This window comes from Giraffa tippelskirchi, chromosome 9 (genome assembly GCF_054371585.1).
Source record: "Giraffa tippelskirchi isolate mGirTip1 chromosome 9, T2T-mGirTip1v1.2.pri, whole genome shotgun sequence".
Classification (NCBI taxonomy): Eukaryota; Metazoa; Chordata; class Mammalia; order Artiodactyla; family Giraffidae; genus Giraffa; species Giraffa tippelskirchi.
This window is the reverse complement of record NC_137283.1, coordinates 14,381,913-14,403,521: the sequence shown is the minus strand read 5'-3', so window position 1 is coordinate 14,403,521 and position 21,609 is coordinate 14,381,913. Positions and strand designations below refer to the sequence as shown.

At 44.6% G+C, this 21,609-nt stretch overlaps 1 protein-coding gene and 1 non-coding gene across 6 annotated transcripts in view; one reads left to right on the top strand and one right to left on the bottom strand.

The window, feature by feature from the left end:
* Positions 1-21,609, bottom strand: part of GASK1A (golgi associated kinase 1A) — a 230,190-nt gene that overhangs the window by 139,462 nt on the left and 69,119 nt on the right. For 4 of the 5 annotated variants that reach the window (XR_014064709.1, XR_014064711.1, XR_014064710.1 and 1 more), the window contains exon 1: positions 12,126-12,355. The exons of the other annotated variant lie outside the window; for it this stretch is intronic. The gene's annotated coding sequence lies outside the window, so the exon portion shown is untranslated. Of the gene's footprint in view, positions 1-12,125; positions 12,356-21,609 lie in introns of those variants that run through there. 5 annotated transcript variants of the gene reach the window in all.
* Positions 4,424-4,495, top strand: TRNAW-CCA (transfer RNA tryptophan (anticodon CCA)). Its single transcript has one exon. It is a non-coding gene; the product is annotated as a tRNA-Trp (tRNA).

The window sequence follows — 21,609 nt, the reverse complement described above, 5'->3', positions numbered from 1 at the left end:
AACTGAATACAGTCCTATATCTGTGGATTCAACCAATGGTGGATCAAAAAATATTAAAACAAAATAATTTACAACTTTCCCCAAACAAAACTTGAGTTTGCAGGGCACCCAGCAACTATTTACATAGCATTTGCATGGTATTTACAACTATTTACAAAGCACTTACATCATACTCAGTATAGGAGGATGTGCATAGATTATATGCAAAACCATGGTATTTTCTTTTATTTTGTCAGCCGTGCCACTTGGCTTGTGGGATCTTAAGTTTCCTGACTAGGGATCAAACCTGTGCTCCCTGCAGTAGGACTTCTAATCACTGGACCACTGGGGAAGTCCCCCATGACATTTTACATAAGAGACTTGAACATATGCGGATTTTTGTATCTCTTGGTGGGAGGTGTCCTGGAATCAATCCTCCGTGGATTAATTTGATCCCACTTCTGACTTGGAGATGTGTGCAGTGTCACTACAAATTGAAGGGTCTTCCATGTTACATATCCTTCATCGCAGACTATAGAAACTTTGGTATCAGCTCAGAGTTTCCAAGAGCTTGTCTCTGGGCCTCCGGTAAGGAAAAGACCAGTTAGGAATTCTCTTGGTAGGGGTCATCTATCTCCACGTGCTATTTCTGAATCCTCCTGGAACACCTATGTTTTGCCATGTTTTGCTCATTCTCTCATTGTGATGCTTCTAAAATTTGTCTTGTCATTCCATCACTCTGCCTACGGACATTTCCATCTTTCAGTTTCCAGGGTTCATCAACTTCCACGATGCTCCTCTGGAAGTCCAAATTGTTCCATTGCCATGCGTAATTATTCCTATTCATTCTCTCTCTCCTCCAGTTTAAGGGACTGACCTCATCTAACCACATGTATCAACTTCACTCTGGGAGCTTCTGAATATTTAGGATTTTAACAATCTCTGTAGTCCTAGTTGGAAAGTCAACCTTATTACAGCTGCTGCTTGCATAATGTATACACAGGTAATGTTGCCAATTGCTCACTAACTGCTCTTTTCTTTTAAATACTTGTTTATTTCGAAGTGCCAGGTCCACTGTAGCATGCAAACTCTTAGTTGCAGCATGTTGGATCTAGTTCCCTGGCCAGGGATTGAACCTGGGCCCCCTGCATTGATAGCGCAGAGTCTTAGCCACTGAACCATCAGGAAAGTCCATGATTGTTCTTTCTTAGTATTTATTCCTGGTGCCTCCACCTGTCTGATTCCCTAAATACTGAGTCTTATTCCTTAAGACCATATTGGGTCCTCATATTTTGCTGTACTCTCTCTGGAGGCAGTACCGTCCAACAGACCTTTCTGCAATAATGAAGATGTTCTACACCTACACCATCTAATAAGGTAGCCAACTGCCACATATAGTTACTATGTGCTGGAAATCTGGCTGGTGTGCCTAAGGGCCTATATGTAGCTAATACCTATATGTAGCTAGTGGCTACAGTATTAAATAGTGCAACTCTAAGAGATTTCATTCATTTCTTCCCATAGCTTTAAATACCTTCTGCTCCTTTGACCACTCCCAAATGCACAGCTCCAGGTATGACCATCATTTCATGGCAAATAGATGGGGAAACAGTGGAAACAGGGACAGACTTTATTTTAGGGGGCTCCAAAATCACTGCAGATAGTGATTGCAGCTCAGCCATGAAATTAAAAGACGCTTACTCCTTGGAAGAAAAGCTATGACCAACCTACACAGCATATTAAAAAGCAGAGACATTACTTTGACAACAAAGGTCTGACTAGTCAAGGCTATGGTTTTTCCAGTGGTCATGTATGGATGTGAGAGTTGGACTATAAAGAAAGCTGAGTGCCGAAGAATTGATGCTTTTGAACTGCAGTGTTGGAGAAGACTCTTGAGAGTTCCTTGGACTGCAAGGAGATCCAATCAGTCCATCCTAAAGGAAATCAGCCCTGAATATTCACTGGAAGGACTGATGCTGAAGCTGAAACTCCAATACTTTGGCCACCTGATGCAAAGAATTGACTCATCTGAAAAGACCCTGTTGCTGGGAAAGATTGAAGGTGGGAGGAGAAGGGGACAACAGAGGATGAGATGGTTGTATGGCATCACCAACTCAATAGACATGAGTTTGGGTGGACTCTGGGAGTTGGTGATGGACAGGGAGGCCTGGTATGCTGCAGTCCATGGGGTCACAAAGAGTTGGACACGACTGAGCAACTGAACTGAACTGAGGTAGGACCATCCAGAGCTTCAGTCCATATATAAAACCATCTACTTCAAATTTCTAATTGCACATCTCACATATAGTGCAAATGTTAATATTAAATAGAGTTTTAGATTTTTTCCATCCCCAGACCTATTCTCACTCCAGTAAATGGCACCACTAACTCAGCTATTCAAGCCAGGAAGCTACCCCTGACTCCTCCCTGTCCATTATCCTTGCATCTAATCCATTAGCAGTTCACTGATTTTCTTTCCAAAATATATCTTCAATCCACCTTCTCTTCATTTCCATCATTACCACCCTCTCCAGGCTGCCATCAACTCCAACTTGGGCTGCTGGCAGTCTCCAACATGCTCTGTACTTTCACTTTGGTCCCCTTATAACCCATTTTCTCTTAGTAGCCAGAAGTTCACCATCATCTTATAATAAGAATCAAACATGTCATTTCTCCCCTGAACACCCTTCAGTGACCTCTTCTCACTTAGGATGAAATCAAATGATCTGGCCCATTGAACTCTACAATCCCAACTGGTGCCACACATGCCCTGATCATTTTGCTAAAATCTTGTCTTCTTGAATATGCCAAACTCTTCACACATCAGGTAGTCTGCACAGCTCTTCCCTCTATCCATTCTTCCTGTTCTTGATGTAAGAGGATCTTTCTCATCCTTCAAGTCTTAGCATTGATGTTACTCTTAGCACAGGCCTTCTGTGAGCATCTTTAGAAAGAGGGCCCCCCCTTTCTGATCTTGTTCATTCCCTTCATAGCACTTAGCAACCTTTAATGATTTGGTTCACTTGATTTTTCTCGGTTGGTCCCTTTAATCCTCACTAGGTTAATATTCCAGGAAGGCAGGGCACAGGTCTGACTTCTCATTCCTTTCCAGCACCTGACATGGTGGTTTGCATACAGGCGGTTGCTTGGTAATATTTGATTAATATACAACTTCCCCAAAACACTTGTTCACGTTACTCATTTCCATCTATTGGTTCTGTGTAGTACAAAACAAAATGTTTACTGTTTATCAGAGGTGCTCTAGCTAGACAATGTTAGACCAAGTTCTGGAGTTATCAGTATGTTTGTAGTTATCAGAAAACAGAAGTTTCGTCCAAGCAGGCCTCCGGCTTCTCTTCCTTGCTCCTTCAACAATTATATTCACTGTCTGGGAGTTTATACAAGTGGGATTCTAAATAGCAATGGGGCAAACTGCAGTCTGGAGAATGGCTCTAAAGGTGGAGAATCTGGAATGGATGTTTCATCTGTGTTGGCCAGCATTCTGCTTCTCTGAATTGGGCCTTTGGTTATCTGATCCTTTAAGATAGTTCATGCCATTCATTAATATCCTGCATTTCTTTACAGTTAATATTTTAACACCTTTTCAAAATATTGTCTTACTTTATAGACTCGATTTCAAGTATAGCTAATTTTGGAATCCTTCACTGTCCCCTTACCTGCTGCAGAAAATCTAAGCATTTCTAACATTTGTCTTTGATCCTGGACCTCTGCAGGGCATTTGTGACCCTGACACCAAGATACTTGATTATATTTCCACTGCTGACTGACTGAGGATACCCAACAGAGTGTGAACCCTCATCAGAGAGTGACCATTTCTCCCTCCTTTAGATGGCCCCACAGCTGACTTCAGCACGTGGGTATTGTGGCAATGAGAAGGGGACAGACTAGGAGAGAATTTAGGAGAGTAGTGCAGTGAGAGGGGTTGTAACTATACAAATTTTTGTGAAAAAAAATTTCCACTTTGTTTACATTTTCCCAGTCCCAGAGTACTCTCTCATAACATAAGGGCAATCAGGTCTCCTAAGACAGCAGGACCCAGGCCATCTCCACTGCTTTCCTTAAGTCACCTCAGTGGTCTCAAGGAGGATCACAACTTCTGAGGAAGAGAAGGTCCTGGATTGGCAATGTAACAGCAATATCATCATATCAAATACAGTCTTAAATAGGATAGACTTACAGAAAGCAGTATTAATAAATACTTGTGTATGTGTACCCAGAAAGGCACAGAAATAATGTATCGTCTCTGAGGAGGACTCAGATACTCTCAGTATCTGTCTCTCTGAGAGACAGGAATGACAAGGAACATTTGAACCATTTCAATTTTTTTTATCATGAGCATGTTTTATCTAGTCAAAAGTAAGTATGTTTCAAAATTTGAAAAATATAAAGAAATGCCATGGTCCAGAGAGCCGCTTGTGTGGCTTCCCTGGTGGCTCAGAGGTTAAAGCGTCTGCCTCCAATGCGGGAGACCCAGGTTCAATCCCTGGGTTGGGAAGATCCCCTGGAGAAGGAAATGGCAACCCACTCCGGTATTCTTGCCTGGAGAATCCCATGGACGGAGGAGCCTGGTAGGCTACAGTCCACGGGGTCGCAAAGAGTCAGACACGACTGAGTGACTTCACTCTCACTTTCAGAGAGCTGCTTATAGCTGGACTAACAAGCATGAGACTATTAGATAAATATAAGACAGCGCATAATTAAATATCAACTTGGGTGGTACTGACTACCACTAGAAGAGGAAATGAGGGCTGTTCAACAGAAGGAGCTGGGTCTTAGATGAGGAAGGGAACCTTTCAGCCCAGAGAAACTTGAGAAATAAAAACAGGCAAGAGTAGAAATGTGCACAAAGAATAGCAGATCTAGAATCAGCTGGGCTTGGTGCCAATCTCAACTCTAAAGCTGACTAGCTGACTGGACTTGAGTATTATAACCTCTTTCACCTCATATTTCTCACTTATAAAATGAGGATAAGAATACCTACATTACAGGATTAAGAAAAATTAAGGAATGTATGTAAAACCGCACACTACCTGACACAGAGTAGGTGCTCAACTAAACGTTGCCTAGTATGAATATGGCTGAACAGGGAGACCAGTCTTGCTACAGTACAGGATATTCACCCAGAAGGGGCGAGATAATATTGGTTGTTGCAGTCCAGCAAACTGTGGGCCATCATCTCATCTTGTAGTTGGGGTTTCTGCAGCATAAGAATTATAAACAAATATCACCATTACTCATTCTCTACTGTTCAAGAAGGTGAGAAGTCTGATGGTTGGTTATAGGGTTTCTCTCTAGCATGGCACCTCTGGTGCATAATCCAAACAGAATTCTAACTGAAGGCCTTCCCACAGTTGTTACATTTCCAGGGTCTTTCCCCAGTATGGATTCTCTGATAACAAGCGAGATGTGCCTTGCAAATAAAGCTTTTCCCACAGTCAATACATTCATGAGGCCTTCTCTCCAGTGTGGACCCACAGGTGCCGAGCAAGACCTGAGTTCCACATGAAGCCTTTCTCAAAGCCCTTACATTCATAAAGTTTCTCCCTAGCGTGAATTCTCTGAAGTCGAAGAAGGACTGGATTCCAAGTAAAACTATCCCCACATACACCTGACATTGTGTATGGCTTGTGTTCTGACTAAAGCCCTTCCCACATTCCTTACATTCAAAGGGTTTCTCCCTGGTGTGAATTCTCTGGTGCGGAATCAGGTTTGACTTTCAACTGAAGGCTTTAGCACATTCTTGACATAGGCGTGGTTTCATCCCAGTGTGAATCCTCTGATGTACAATGCAATGTGATCTAAAACTGAAATTCTTCCCCCATTCCTTACATCCGTAGACCTTCTGCCCATTATGAACTCTCTGATGTTGATCAAAGTCTTCCTTTTGATCGAAACACTTGGCCACATTCTTCATGTATATAGAAGGCCTGTTCACTTAGGCTTTTCTGATGTACAAGGTGGGTGTTCACATCAGCATCCTCTGAACGCTCTTCTACTAAGATCATCTCATCTTTGACAATTACTTCTGTGATGTCACGTGTAGTGTCCTCCACACTTGCCCTGTTTAGGGTAGTCAGGCCATCTCCCAACAATGCTTTTCTCCTCTTCACAGGTTTTTCCAAACCGGAATTCCTGGGAGTCACAGAACTGGGGTCCACTCAGTAGCACCATATGGTCCTGTGCCTGCTCAGGAATGTTCTCCTTCAGGATAAAATGCTCTTTCTCACTCTTCAACACACCCTCTGAAGGAAGAAAACAGAGCTGCAAATGTCATCAGTACCCCTGACAGAGTGACTAAGGTCACCAAGCAGTATTAGTAAGCCCATTTTTTTCAAGTGCCACCCCTGAGTCTAGGCAGAAGGGGAGAATGAAGGTTAGGGGAAAGACTGGTAACACAGGTGACCTGAAACTTGAGAGGAACAAGAATATAAAGGACAGGAAAGAGAGGTTCAGGGAAGCTGTGATGCCATCAGTTCACCAAAATACAAAAACTTGTCACTCATTTTAAAATGTCAAGAAGATTCCTAACACCATACACAAAAATAAACTCAAAATGGATTAAAGATCTAAACGTAAGAACAGAAACTGTAAAACTCCTAGAGGAAAACATAGGCAAAACACTCTCCAATATAAACCACAGCAGGATCCTCCATGACCCACCTCCCAGAATATGGGAAATAAAAGCAAAAATAAACAAATGGGACCTAATTAAAATTAAAAGCTTTGGCACAACAAAGGAAACTATAAGCAAGGTGAAAAGACAGCCTTCAGAATGGGAGAAAATAATAGCAAACGAAGCAACAGACAAACAATTAATCTCAAAAATATACAAGCAACTTCTGCAGCTGAATTCCAGAAAAATAAACGACCCAATTAAAAAATGGGCCAAAGAACTAAACAGACATTTCTCCAAAGAAGACATACAGATGGCTAACAAACACATGAAAAGATGCTCAACATCACTCATTATTAGAGAAATGCAAATCAAAACCACAATGAGGTATCATTTCACACCCGTCAGAATGGCTGCTATCCAAAAGTCTACAAGCAATAAATGCTGGAGAGGGTGTGGAGAAAAGGGAATCCTCTTACACTGTTGGTGGGATTGCAAACTAGTACAGCCACTATGGAAAACAGTGTGGAGGTTCCTTAAAAAATTGGGAATAGAACTGCCATATGACCCAGCAATCCCACTGCTGGGCATACACACCGAGGAAACCAGAATTGAAAGAGACGCATGTACCCCAATGTTCATCGCAGCACTGTTTATAATAGCCAGGACATGGAAGCAACCTAGATGTCCATCAGCAGACAAATGGATTAAGGAAGCTGTGGTACGTATACACAATGGAATATTACTCAGCCATTAAAAAGAATACATTTGAATTAGTTCTATTGAGATGGATGAAACTGGAGCCCATTATACAGAGTGAAGTAAGCCAGAAAGAAAAACACCAATACAGTATACTAATGCATATATACGGAATTTGAAAGATGGTAACGATAACCCTATATATGAGACAGAATAAGAGACACAGATGCACAGAACAGTCTTATGGACTCTGAGGGAGAAGGTGAGGGTGGGACGTTCTGAGAGAATAGCATCGAAACATGTATATTATCATGTGTGAAACAGAACACCATTCCAGGTTCGATGCATGAGACAAATGCTCAGAGCTGGGGCAATGGGATGACCTGGAGGGATGGGATGGGGAGGGAGGTAGGAGGGGAGTTCAGGATGGGGAACACATGTGGACCCATGGCTGATTCACGTCAATGTATGGCAGGAACCACTACAATACTGTAATTAGCCCCCAACTAAAATAAATAAATTTATTAAAAAAAATAAAAATAAATAAAATGTCAAGAAGAAATAGGAAAGTCTAAGGTCTCTGCACCTGCCCCTAGGAGCTGAAAGCCAATTCACATAGAAAAGTATCCAGATAGGATAGAATTTCAAAGAGCTGTTCCCGAGGCTGTGTTGGGAAATCACCATCTCTTACTTCCCTTCCTTCCTATCCATCATAGCCTTCTCTTCCTTATAAAGGATCAACAATGAGTCTCTCTATGGCATCCATAAAAATGGCCTCATAGCCTCACTCAGCCATTTCCAGAAGTCACTTCTAACTCTAATGATAAACATCTAAGGATAAAACTCTTAATGATAAAAATATGTAAAATACATATTTACAAAGGTCCACTCTAATAAACTCTTCAGAATTAGTTAGGATCTGTCTCTTTGTAACTCCCATCCAAGCCTGTAGAACTGTAGATCAATTCTACAATTTCCAAGAGAAATTGAATAGGGACATGAGCTCCAGGAAGGTCTACTGCAGGTCAGGGAGTTCAGGTTTTGCTCAAGGAATAACCCAGCTGTTAGCTTTCTGTCTTAAGCAGAGGTGGGAAATTCCCTTGAGTGGTGGCGAGAGTAGGTCCTGAGATCCTGAGAGAATCTAGAGGACACCGTCGTTCCCTCCCTAACTCCATTCTCCTCCCCGTCCCCGACTAGGGAGTAGCCAGGCCCTTTGGGTGGGAGTAATCCCAACTCCAGCTTCCAGCATAGGTCCCCACTGAGATAAGCCAGGCAGGCTCTCCCATCCGACTCACTACGAGAGATCCGTTCAGGGACCAGCAATCCAGGCCAAGTCAGTCAGTGCACAGCTTCCCCCTGGCTACGGGACCAGTTTAGAGCCGGCGTAAGACTTAAGATGGTGCGGTAGAGCAACACGTGGACTGTGACTCACAATGGTTAGAGCCTAAGGAAGGCCTGCCCCGTTCCTCCCCCTAGGTGTGAACAAGTACAGTCCTGGTTACAACTACCAATCACCTTACAGCCCTGAGAGGAGCCAGACTGTAGACAAACTAACACATGAGGAGACAGAAGAGCAGAGACTGAAATTCTGATCAAAATAGACTTGCAGCCCATCCATCTATGGACTTCCCAATTACACAAAACAATAAATTCCTCTTTATTATTTAAGCCAGTTTGAACTGGGCTATTACTTGCAACCAAGGGTATCCTAACATGGAAAGACTTCCAGACACGGCAAGGAACTGTGAGAATGGGAAATTGGAGGGCATAGCTCAAGTCACACTGTATCCACAGAACAGCCTCTGTGGGAAGAAGATGACGCGGGCCCAGGGAGGCAATAAAAGGACATAGTTCTTAGTAGGCAATTAGGAGCAGGGAAGCCCTGTGTTGGGCCTAGACAAATGCCAGGGCTTTCCTGAAAGAAATCCCTGAGGAACAGGAACTAACTAGCTCAGCATTATTTAGACTGCTTGATTTCTAATGATAAAAACGGCCATGATACCTTCAAAGGGCAGTCAGAATCTTCTGCTGGAAGATTATAAGCAGGCCAAGATAGTTTAAAAAAAAAAAAAGGCTACCTCAGATCAGAAAGCAAACAGAAAAGTATTCAGGGAGTGAAGATAAATGGTGGTCCTGAAAAGAACAGGGGAGATGGGGGAAAAGCAAAACAGATGTAAGCAGATGGCACAGAGAGGAGCCAGGATGAATAAAGCAAGGACTCAAGAAGGCAGAAAACCATGGGAACACAGAGGAAAACAGGGAATCCCACCAGTGTCCACAGCAGTAGGTTAAGAGAACACATACCTAGGACAACTTAAAGATCAAGACAAGGGGACTGCTCAGATGACAGGCATGTGTCCTCTCTCCCCTAGGAAGATGCCCCTCGGGCTCTCTCCATCCAAAGCTTCCCGAGGAGCCAAGCTCCAGGGTGTTCCCCCTCGCTCCAGCTGGAAAATCAGAGCCGGTGTGGGAAAGGGACACGCTGCCTGTCGGGAAGGAATCGGGACAGGCAGGTGAGCAGGGAGACACAGAGCGACCCCAGGGCTCCTCCCAGGCCTATCTTCAGGGATGGGAAGGGAAAGAAGGGAAATTACTAGGGGGAACAAGAAAAGAAAATCCAGGGAATGGGGCAGGGGACTCAGGCGAGAGGGGCCCGGAGGCTCACGAAGGTCAGGAAGCAGAGAGGAAGCGATGCTCAACAACAGCATGAGTGAGCAAAGAGATGACTTCCCTCATCGAGAAACTGGGCTTTCTTGTGCCCTCCCTCTCTAGAGCTCTCAAGTTCAGATGGCTGCATGAGGATGCTTGCTACTGGGCTGGGTCTCCCAAACTGAGGTGACGGGGAACTTAGGGCTCAGAGGGGCACCAGGAACCGTCTCTCCGTCCTTTGTAACCACAGCACATGGGTTAGAAGGTCAGAAGCTCTCAGCCAGGGGTAGGGATGTCCTATATGAGACCCAAATGGATGCCAGGACTTCCTGCTTCCCAGCAACCACTCAGGTTGTGTCATTAAGAGTCCAGGAGCCTGAAGCTGCCACTCAGTTGAGGGTTACCAAAGACTACTGAGCTTTGGGTTACCAAAGACTACTGAGCTTTTGAGGAAGAAGGAGCCGAGACATTTCAAAGGGTGGAGGCAGAGTCCAAAGGGAAAAGATCCTTACCCAGGGAAGCCACAGCCCCATAACTCTCCAGCATCACCTCCCTGTACAGGGCCCTCTGAGTAGAGGCCAGGTGGTGCCTTTATCCTCAGAAAAGTAGATGACCACGTCCTCAAGGGTCACTGACTCCTGAAACAACATGTGTTTAAATGCCACAGGACAGTCCCAGGACCCGGGCCTGGAGTCGGGGTAGAGGAGGCACCAAGAGATAGTGGAGGGGGCTGCCCACTAAGTTTCTGGATTCTGAACGTCTAAGAAAACTCCCAGCAGATTTCTGCCCCCTCCTTATAAAGCTATAAGGAGAATAGACCATCTTCTCACGTCTCTTCATCTTCACTTTGGCAAACATTCTCTCCTCTTCTTCACGAGTCTCTGCAGGTTTTCCCTTTTCATTCCCGCATGAACTCGGGGAGCCATCTTTCTCCACCATATGTCCTGCCCCTTCAGATGCCACCGACCCTTGACAACAAGACCAACTACCACTGACTGAGCCTGTGCCAAGCACTACACGAATACTACTGTGAGTATGTCTCACGGCCTGCAAGGAGGGTGTCAGATCCATTTTATAGAAGAGAACCTGAGGCTCAGAGATTAACTCTCCCCCAACCAGGTGACAGAGTTCTGAGACAGAACTTAGGCCGGCTTGGCTCTCTGGCTCTCACCTGCCATAGCACACTGCCTTCCACCCTCACTGCTGCCAGTCCTGCTGCCCTGCAGGGGACGCTCGCTCTTCTCTCCCTCCCAGGCACTTCCAGCAGCCAGAGAGGCAGCTAAGGACACCTCAGACCCTCAGGCTGCTGGAGAGGCTCTACACTTTTGAGTTGGGCAGAGCGCCCAACTGAGACTACTCCCTGCTCATTCCCACCCGATACACTCCCTAACACACTCAAAGACTTCGGCTGGCTCACCTCTGCCTACCTAAAAAAGTCCAAGTCCTCTGCCATGCAGACAATTCCAGTCACTTTCAGGGACCCAGCTGACTTCCTAAGGATCATCTCCTGCATGACCACCCTCATGCCCGATTCTGTCACTATTCTGTTCTGAACCCAAACTTTTTCCTTGTCCAGCTCTGTGCCCTTAGATCTGCAGCCCCCCAACCCCCAACCCTGCCTGAAGAACCAGATTCTCCCTCCTGTTCATCTCAAAGTGTTAAGTGAAAGTTCAAAGTGTTAGTGGCTTAGTCATGTCCAACTCTTTGCAACCTCATGGACTGTAGCCCGCCAGGCTCCTCAGTCCGTGGGGATTCTCCAGGCAAGAATACCGGAGTGGGCAGCCATTTCCTTCTCCAGGGGATCTTCCCAACCCAGGGGTCGAACCCAGGTCTCCTGCATTGCAGGCAGATTCTTTACCATCTGAGCTACCAGGGAAGCCCGTTCATCTCAAGACCGACCTCAAAGAAAGCCAGCTCTGTAAAATCAGTCGTGGACTTTCTGGCCATTTATCACTTCGCACAGCGGTCTATGGACATCTCTACCTCAGCATTGGCTCAGGCCTGTGCATCTGCTTCCCCTGCCACCTCAAGCCTGGGGGATCCACTCTGCCCCTGCCTGTTCCTCGAGTTCCTCCACTCAGGACTGTATCCCAATTTTCCCGTCGCCGCACTGCCTGTTTTCCGTCCCTTATCTGGGCCTACAGCCATCCTGGCATGGGCTCACCGTCGACAGCGTGGGCTGTCCTGGCAGCAGATTGAGCGTTGAGCCGAAACAGGCCGCCCTCCGGGGAAGTAAGAGCTCGCCGGGTCAGACCGGGGGCGGCCGGGTGTCTGGGAGGAAGGCTCCAGAACCGCTCGGGGCTGACATACCAGCCATCCTCCCGGGAGCAGACACGGAAAGACGCAGGCCTCACGCCCCCGCCAGCCCCACGTGCAGCTCTCCACGTTCTGTGTTGGCCACGCGAGAGGTGGAGGCTGGAGTACTCCTGCCTTCCAGCTTCTCTAGGACGGTGGAGGGCTCCGCGACTCTGTGGTCCTCCGCCGTGCACAGTAGGAGAGGAGAGGGGCCCAGCTCTCCCAGAGACACTGACGCTGTAGAATTCTTCCCTGGCCCTTTTCTTCCCACTGACCACTCTTCTCCACCTCGTTGCACCTTTCCAGGATAGATGCTGATACAAGATAGTACACATTTGACTTGATTAGGCCTGTTCACATATCCGACTGTGTCCTGGATACGCTCACTTTTGTGTCTCTAATATCTGCCCCAAATCTAGCACTTCTTAGGACCCAATTTCTTCAAGTGCCATAGAATGTCTGTTGAATAAAAGGATGATTAAATGTTGAACCAGTTTTTCAGTTGAAGTAAGGCCCAAAAAGAGGAAACGACTTACCTAATGTCACAGAATATGCCAGGAAGCTAAGCTTTTAAAAAAGTTGTGGAAATAAAGGAAAATCTCAGAGATGAGAACAAGCAATGGCTATTTATTGAGAGATCAGCTGCCATACTTGCGTTTGGCAGAGAAGTGGAAAGTCTGATAGCAGGAAAAAAGGAAGGCTTCAAGTATTTGCTGATTAAAGATTCTAAGTATAAGGGCTTACTAGAAGCAAAGCATCTTATATGATTGGTTGGGAGGCATTATTCAGACTCTGGCTGTTTAGAGCTGATTACTACAGGGGTTACTTTGGCTTCCTAGACTGATTGCTACAGATAGCAGTTTGACCCCTTGGATTGATTATTGCCAATAGTGTGTTGGTTTTCTGGACAGGCTGCAGCAGATTGAGAGAGTTCTATTTTTCTATATGGTCTGGCCATTGTCCATTTGTATATTCAGTCTCTATGGTGAACAAAGTAGGAAGATGTCTGCTTCACAGGAACTCAAATTCAGGTTCAGGTACCTCAGGTACTGGAGCTTACAGATACCATACCTATGGAAAGTTACAAAGAAGCCCTCGTATGAACTCCCAGGTTTATTGGTTGGTTGGTTGGTTTCTAAGAGAATACTGGAGTAACTCATAAAAGGACAATAGCTGATAGTCTGCGGGTACTGAGAAGGAAGCAAAGACTCTTAACTTGGGGAAGATCACTATGAAGGGTGAGCACACGACACTCTGTTACATGTTCACCCCATGATTTTCCTCAGGACCAGCTGGAGAAAACTGAACTGGCGACAAAACAATTGTGGGAGCTGTAGCTCAGAATAAGGAGCCCTCAAATACCTGATTACCAAGTTATGGTCCACCTGAAAAGAGGTATCTTATGGCTATGATCGGAGAAGGCAATGGCACCCCACTCCAGTACTCTTGCCTGGAAAATCCCATGGATGGAGGAGCCTGGTAGGCTACAGTCCATGGGGTCGCTAAGAGTCAGACGACTGAGCAACTTCACTTTCACTTTTCCCTTTCATGCATTGGAGAAGGAAACGGCAACCCACTCCAGTGTTCTTGCCTGGAGAATCCCAGGGACGGTGGAGCCTGGTGGGCTGCCGTCTATAGGGTCGCACAGAGTCGGACATGACTGAAGCGACTTAGCAGTAGCAGCAGCATGGCTATGATCAGTGTTTGGTTCATATTTTTTTAGAAAACTAAAGAGGCAAGGAAGAGTCTATCACATTTAATCCTGTATTTTTACTCTCTCTATTATTCTTCTGTCAAACACATGGGAGCAGGCAAGGTCAAGGCCAAGTACTAATTGATTTGGCCAGTAAAGATACAATGTTGTTTTGAGATTCATACAATGTATTAATTACAAAAACAGCAAAAGGAAGAGTAGGCAAACATCCCAATCCCCCAGGTCCTAGTCCCACACACCAAAAACAATGACCCGGAAACACAATGGGGCTGGATGACTGCACCATGGGCTGTGGGATGCACCTTGCTGAGGAGTCAGTTTTAGACGGCAACCAAACAGTGTTATGTTGCTGTTGTTCAGGCGGCAAGTTATGTCTGACTCTTCGTGACCCCACGGACTGCAGCACTCCAGGCCTCCCTGTCCCCGACCATCTCCCAGAGTTTGCCAGAGTTCATGTCCATTGATGCCATTCAACCATCTCATCCTCTGTCACCCTCTTCTCCCTCTGCCTTCAGTCCTTCCCAGCATCAGGGTCTTTTCCAGTGAACCAGCTGTTCACATCAGGTGGCCAAAGTATTGGAGCTTCAGCATCAGAACTTCCAATGAGTTTTCAGGGTTGATTTCCTTTAGGATTGATTGGATTGATCTCCTTGCTATTCAAGGGACTCTCAAGGGTCTTCTCCAGCACCACAGTTCAAAAGCATCAATTCTTCAGCGCTCTGCCTTCTTTATGGTTCAGCTCTCACAACTGTAAATGACTACTGGAAATTAGTTACAGTGTTATAGTCTGCAGTTAAACCAGAGAAGAGTAGAAGAGAAAGTCTCATTACTTATCAGAATCTGGGAGGCAATAAGAAACTATCTCATAACAGCCTCCCACAGGGACAGGGACAGAAGTGGGAGATGACCTGAAAAACTTGTAAAGATCCTCTTATGTTCTGGAAGGATCACAAGGTGATCTGCCAAGACTCAGATTAGCTATAGTTCAAGGCTTTGCCTGCATGGCCTATATATTGGCCAAGCCAATGGATACAAGTAAAACTGCCAGAGCACCATGGTAGAGCCAATTCTCCTAAAACTTTACCTCCTAACTTTTTGCCATGGATGTGCAAATTTAGTTTCCTGACCAGGGATCAAACCCACACCCCCTGCATTGGAAGCATGGATACTTACCCACTGGACCACCAGGGCAGTTCCTAACTCCTAACTTCTAACACATAAAGAATTCTCAGAAGCATGTCACCACGTAGGTCACCAAATACTCTAATTCATTGTACTGAAAGAGGATTGGGCCAAATATATTCCATTTGTCTTAGGCAGCACTGGACAAGAGTGTCCATGATTGTGACTCACAGTAGTATAACCAGGCTCACTGTAGGAAAGACCACGGTGAGGCTCCACATCCAGAACTAAATGTGTCATTAATCCATGTGGGGCAAGAAAAATTGGTAATGGCACATACCTCAGCTAAACTGGCCAGTGAGAAATCCAGGGCAATACAATTGTCCATCATCATTCATGCTAGAGAATTTAAGAAAATCAGTGATCTATGAAAAATGTACAAGAGACTCCAACAGCAACTGTATGAAGCTAAAGGGAATTATGTCAGTGTCTAGAAAGTTAATTCTGTTCTGCTGTTTTTTGATGAGGCTGTTCCTTTCTGGAGTCAGTGGTTGTTGGGAGGATTCTGAGAACTTTTAAATTAAGATCATTTACTGGCCAGTAGTCAAATTGAGAGTAGTGGCAAAAGCCTCAGTTAAATTGGTCAGATATCTTACAGACGAAAGCTAAGATAATGATCTCTGCCTCTGCTCCTGACTTCCCAGAGTCTAAGGTGTTTTTGTCTTCCAAACCACAATTGTTCCTGTCCTTCCACAGCCATAGGATCATTACAACCAGTCTGGAACAATCACTTCACCTTTTCCCCAGTCCTCCCCATGTCTTCTCATACTATACGCTACAGCTCATCCCTAGTTAGCTAAGAAGGTCCTTTCTTATATAATATATAACACCCAAGACTATCTCCCACCCTCTGACATGTGAGCCATGCCAAGACCACATTAGAATTATCACCTTGTAAATTTCTGATCACTCTTTGTCACCTCATGGACTATATATTCCATTGACTTCTCCAGGCCAGAATACTGGAATGGGCAGCCTTTCCCTTCTCCAGGGGATCTTCCCGACCCAGGGAGCAAACCCAGGTCTCCCGCATTGCAGGCGGATTCTTTACCAGCTGAGCCACCGGGGAAGTCCGAGAATACTGGAGTGGGTAGCCTATCCCTTCTCCAGGGAAATCTTCCTGACCCAGGAATCGAACTGGGGTCTCCTTCATTGCAGGTGGGTTCTTTACCAGCTGAGCTACCAGGGAATCCCTACAATAATCTATAATTGCCCAAATCTAATTACATCTGTAATTTTTCATCTGAGGACTAATGTCACTATATGCCGTAAACTTTGGTTTTTATTGTCATTCATCTCAGGGTATTTTCTAGTTTCTTCCGTAAATCCTTCTCTAAGGAAGCATTAGGAAGCTTGCACATAGACTCTTGCAGACTCCATCTGTGTCTTTTCCCCTGATGATTTGACTCTGTATCTTTAATAAACCACTGTAATCAATTTCAGTTATGAGTAAAACTATAGGCCAAGTCCTCTGGGTTGTTCTAGGCAATTCTCTGAACGTGAAGGTGGTCCTAGAGATCCATGATGTGGGTTATGGGAGCTAGACTGCATAACAGATGTTAAGCATTTGGCTTAATTCTTGGCTCATGGTAAATTCTTAAAATAAAAATGGTAAAAATCTTAAATGGTAAAAACGTAAGCAGTCATGGTGGCAAGAGGCATGACCAGCAGAGGCCATGAACAGGACAGAGACCCAAGGTCCCCAGATTTACTGCCATAGAGTGCCTCCAGACTGAGGACCCCCAGCAGCGCCCACCTAAAGTCACCATTAGGCGCAGGCCGGAGCAGCAGAAATGGCCTTCCGACCCCCAGACCCGAGGTCCCTCTAGGGAGCCCAGAGGACGCCTCTGCAGGTCGTTGATCCCCCCAGTTCAGTTCAGTCGCTCAGTTGTGTCTGACTCTTTGCAACCCCATGAACCGCAGCATGCCAGGCCTCCCTGACCATCACCAACTCCAGGAGTCTACTCAAACACATGTCCATTGAATCAGTGATGCCATTCAACCATCTCATCCTCTGTCATCCCCTTCTCCTCCTGCCCTCAGTCTTTCCCAGCATCAGGGTTTTTTCAAATGAGTCAGTTCTTCACATCACATGGCCAAAAAATTGGAGTTTCAGCTTTAACATTAGTCCTTCCAACGAATATTCAGGACTGATTTCCTTTAGGATGGACTGGTTGGATCTCCTTGCTGTCCAAGGGACTCTCGAGAGTCTTCTCCAACACCACAGTTCAAAACCATCAATTCTTCAGCTCTCAGCTTTCTTTATAGTCCAACTCTCACATCCATACATGACTACTGGAAAAACCAAAGCTTTGACTAGACAGACCTTTGTTAAAGTAATGTCTCTGCTTTTTAATATGCTGTCTAGGTTGGTGATAGCTTTTCTTCCAAGGAGTAAGCATCTGTTAATTTCATGGCTGCAGTCACCATCTATAGTGATCTTGGAGCCCCCCAAAATAAAGTCTCTCACTGTTTCCCCATCTATTTGCCATGAAGTGATGGGACCAGATGCCATGATCTTACTTTTCTGAATGTTGAGTTTTAAGCCAACTTTCTCACTCTCCTCTTTCACTTTCATCAAGAGACTCTTTAGTTCTTCTTCACTTTCTACCATAAGGGTGGTATCATTTGTATATCTGAGGTTATTGATATTTCTCCCAGCAGTCTTGATTCCAGCTTGTGCTTCATCCAGCCTGGCATTTCTCATGATGTACTCTGCATATAAGTTAAATAAGCAGGGTGACAATATACAGCCTTGACGTACTCCTTTCCCCATTTGGAACCAGTCTGTTGTTCCATGTCCAGTTCTAACTGTTGCTTCTTGACCTGCATAGAGATTTCTCAGGAGGCAGGTAAGGTGGTCTGGTATTCCCACCTCTTTCAGAATTTTCCACAGTTTATTGCGATCCACACAGTCAAAGGCTTTGGTGTAGTCAATAAAGCAGAAATAGATGTTTTTCTGGTACTCTCTTGCTTTTTCGATGATCCAACGGATGTGGGTATTTTGATCTCTGGTTCCTCTGCCTTTTCTAAATCCAGCTTGAATATCTGGAAGTTCTCGGTTCATGTATTGTTGAAGCCTGGCTTGGAGAATTTTGAGCATTACTTTGCTCACATGTGAGACTGAGTGCAATTGTGCAGTAGTTTGAGCATTCGTTGGCATTGTCTTTCTTAGGGATTGGAATGAAAACTGACCTTTTCCAGTCCTGTGGCCACTGCTGAGTTTTCCAGATTTGCTGGCGTATTGAGTGCAGCACTTTCACAGCATCATCTTTTAGGATTTGAAATAGCTCAGCTGGAATTCTGTCACCTCCACTAGCTTTGTTCATAGTGATGCTTCCTAAGGCCCACTTGACTTCACATTTCAGGATGTCTGGCTCTAGGTGAGTGATCACATCATCGTGCTTATCTGGGTCATGAAGATCTTCTCTGTACAGTTCTTCTGTATCTTCTTGCCACCTCTTCTTAATATCTTCTGCTTCTGTTAGGTCCATCCCATTTCTGTCCTTTATTCTGCTCATCTTTGCATGAAATGTTCCCTTGGTATCTGTAATTTTCTTGAAAAGATCTCTAGTCTTTCCTATTCTATTGTTTTCCTCTATTTCTTTGCATTGATCACTGAGGAAGGTTTTCTTATCTCTCCTTGCTATTCTTTGGAAGTCTGCATTCAAATGGGTATATCTTTGCTTTTCTCCTTTGCCTTTCGCTTCTCTTCTCAGCTATTTGTAAGGCCTCCTCAGACAACCATTTTGCCCTTTGCATTTCTTTTTCTTGGGGATGGTCTTGATCACTGCCTGCTGCACAATGTCACGAACCTCCGTCCATAGTTCTTCAGGCACTCTATCAGATCTAATTCCTTGAATCTATTTGTCTCTTCCACTGTATAATCGTAAGGGATTTGATTTAGGTCAGACCTGAATGGTCTAGTGGTTTTCCCTACTTTCTTCAGTATAAGTCTGAATTTGGCACTAAGGAGTACATGATCTGAGCCACAGTCACCTCTGGGTCTTGTTTTTGCTGACTTATGTATAGAGCTTCTCCGTCTTTGATTTCAAAGAATATAATCAATCTCATTTTGGTATTGACCATCTGGTGATGTCCATCTGTAGAGTCTTCTCTTGTGTTGTTGGAAGAGGGTGTTTGCTATGACCAGTGCATTCTCTTGGCAAAACTCTATTAGCTTTTCCCCTGCTTCATTCTGTACTGCAAGGCTCCCAGACAGCCCTGCAAATCCATTGTGATGACACCCCCACCCTGCCCGGAGCTACGGCCAGACTGTGTAAGGCTGAGACTCACCACAGGCTTGCGGTGCACACTCTGGACAGCTGGGTCCCAGCCACTCCAGAGGGTTAGGAGGGCAGTGCCTGGGCCAATACCCTGAGGCAGGCCACCCTTCAGTGGCCCTGGTGGGCTGGTCCCATACACAAGGGTGGTTGGACCTGCTGGCATGAGAAGAGTTCAGTGCACAAGTGATGGGTCAGAGCTCAAATTCGCACTGAGCTGGAGACTCCTCCCGCTCTGAACACTCTGGCCACACTGGCCTTCTTGGAATGATCCTGCCACTTGCTTTATTTTTTTTTTTATTTTTTTTATTTTATAAATTTATTTATTTTAGTTGGGGGCTAATTACTTTACAATATTGTAATAGTTTTTGCCATACATTGACATGAATCAGCCATGGGTTTACATGTGTTCCCCTTCCTGGACCCCCCACCCACCTCCCTCCCCATCCCATCCCTCTGGGTCATCCCATTGCCCCGGCCCTGAGCCCTTGTCTCATGCATCGAACATGGAATGGTGTTCTGTTTCACATACGATAATATACATGTTTCAATGCTATTCTCCCAGAACGTCCCACCCTCACCTTCTCCCTCAGAGTCCATAAAATTGTTCCATGCATCTGTGTCTCTTATTCTGTCTCGCATATAGGGTTATTGTTACCATCTTTCAAATTCCATATATATGCATTAGTATACTGTATTGTTGTTTTTCTTTCTGGCTTACTTCACTCTGTATTATGGGCTCCAGTTTCATCCATCTCAGTAGAACCGATTCAAATGTATTTTTTTTAATGGCTGAGTAATATTCCATTGTGTATATGTACCACAGCTTCCTTATCCATTCGTCTGCTGATGGACATCTAGGTTGCTTCCATGTCCTGGCTATTGTAAACAGTGCTGCGATGAACATTGGGGTACACGTGTCTCTTTCAATTCTGGTTTCCTCGGTGTATATGCCCAGCAGTGGGATTGCTGGGTTATATGGCAGTTCTATTCCCAGTTTTTTAAGGAATCTCCACACTGTTCTCCATAGTGGCTGTACTAGTTTGCATTCCCACCAACAGTGTAAGAGGGTTCCCTTTTCTCCACACCCTCTCCAGCATTTATTGCTTGTAGACTTTTGGATAGCAGCCATTCTGACTGGTGTGAAATGATACCTCATTGTGGTTTTGATTTGCATTTCTCTAATAATGAGTGATGTTGAGCATCTTTTCATGTGTTTGTTAGCCATCTGTATGTCTTCTTTGGAGAAATGTCTGTTTAGTTCTTTGGCCCATTTTTTGATTGGGTCGTTTATTTTTCTGGAATTCAGCTGCAGGAGTTGCTTGTATATTTTTGAGATTAATTGTTTGTCTGTTGCTTCATTTGCTATTATTTTCTCCCATTCTGAAGGCTGTCTTTTCACCTTGCTTATAGTTTCCTTTGTTGTGCAAAAGCTTTTAATTTTAATTAGGTCCCATTTGTTTATTTTTGCTTTTATTTCCCATATTCTGGGAGGTGGGTCATGGAGGATCCTGCTGTGATTTATGTCAGAGAGTGTTTTGCCTATGTTTTCCTCTAGGAGTTTTATAGTTTCTGGTCTTACGTTTAGATCTTTAATCCATTTTGAGTTTATTTTTGTGTACGGTGTTAGGAAGTGTTCTAGTTTCATTCTTTTACAAGTGGTTGACCAGTTTTCCCAGCACCACTTGTTAAAGAGATTGTCTTTTCTCCATTGTATATTCTTGCCTCCTTTGTCGAAGATAAGGTGTCCATACGTGCGTGGGTTTATCTCTGGGCTTTCTATTTTGTTCCATTGATCTATATTTCTATCTTTGTGCCAGTACCATACTGTCTTGATGACTGTGGCTTTGTAGTAGAGCCTGAAGTCAGGCAGGTTGATTCCTCCAGTTCCATTCTTCTTCCTCAAGATTGCTTTAGCTATTCGAGGTCTCTTATATTTCCATACAAATTGTGAGATGATTTGTTCTAGTTCTGTGAAAAATACCATTGGTAGCTTGATAGGGATTGCATTGAATCTATAGATTGCTTTGGGTAGTATACTCATTTTCGCTATATTAATTCTTCCAATCCATGAACACGGTATATTTCTCCATCTGTTTGTGTCCTCTTTGATTTCTTTCATCAGTGTTTTATAGTTTTCTATATATAAGTCTTTTGTTTCTTTAGGTAGATAT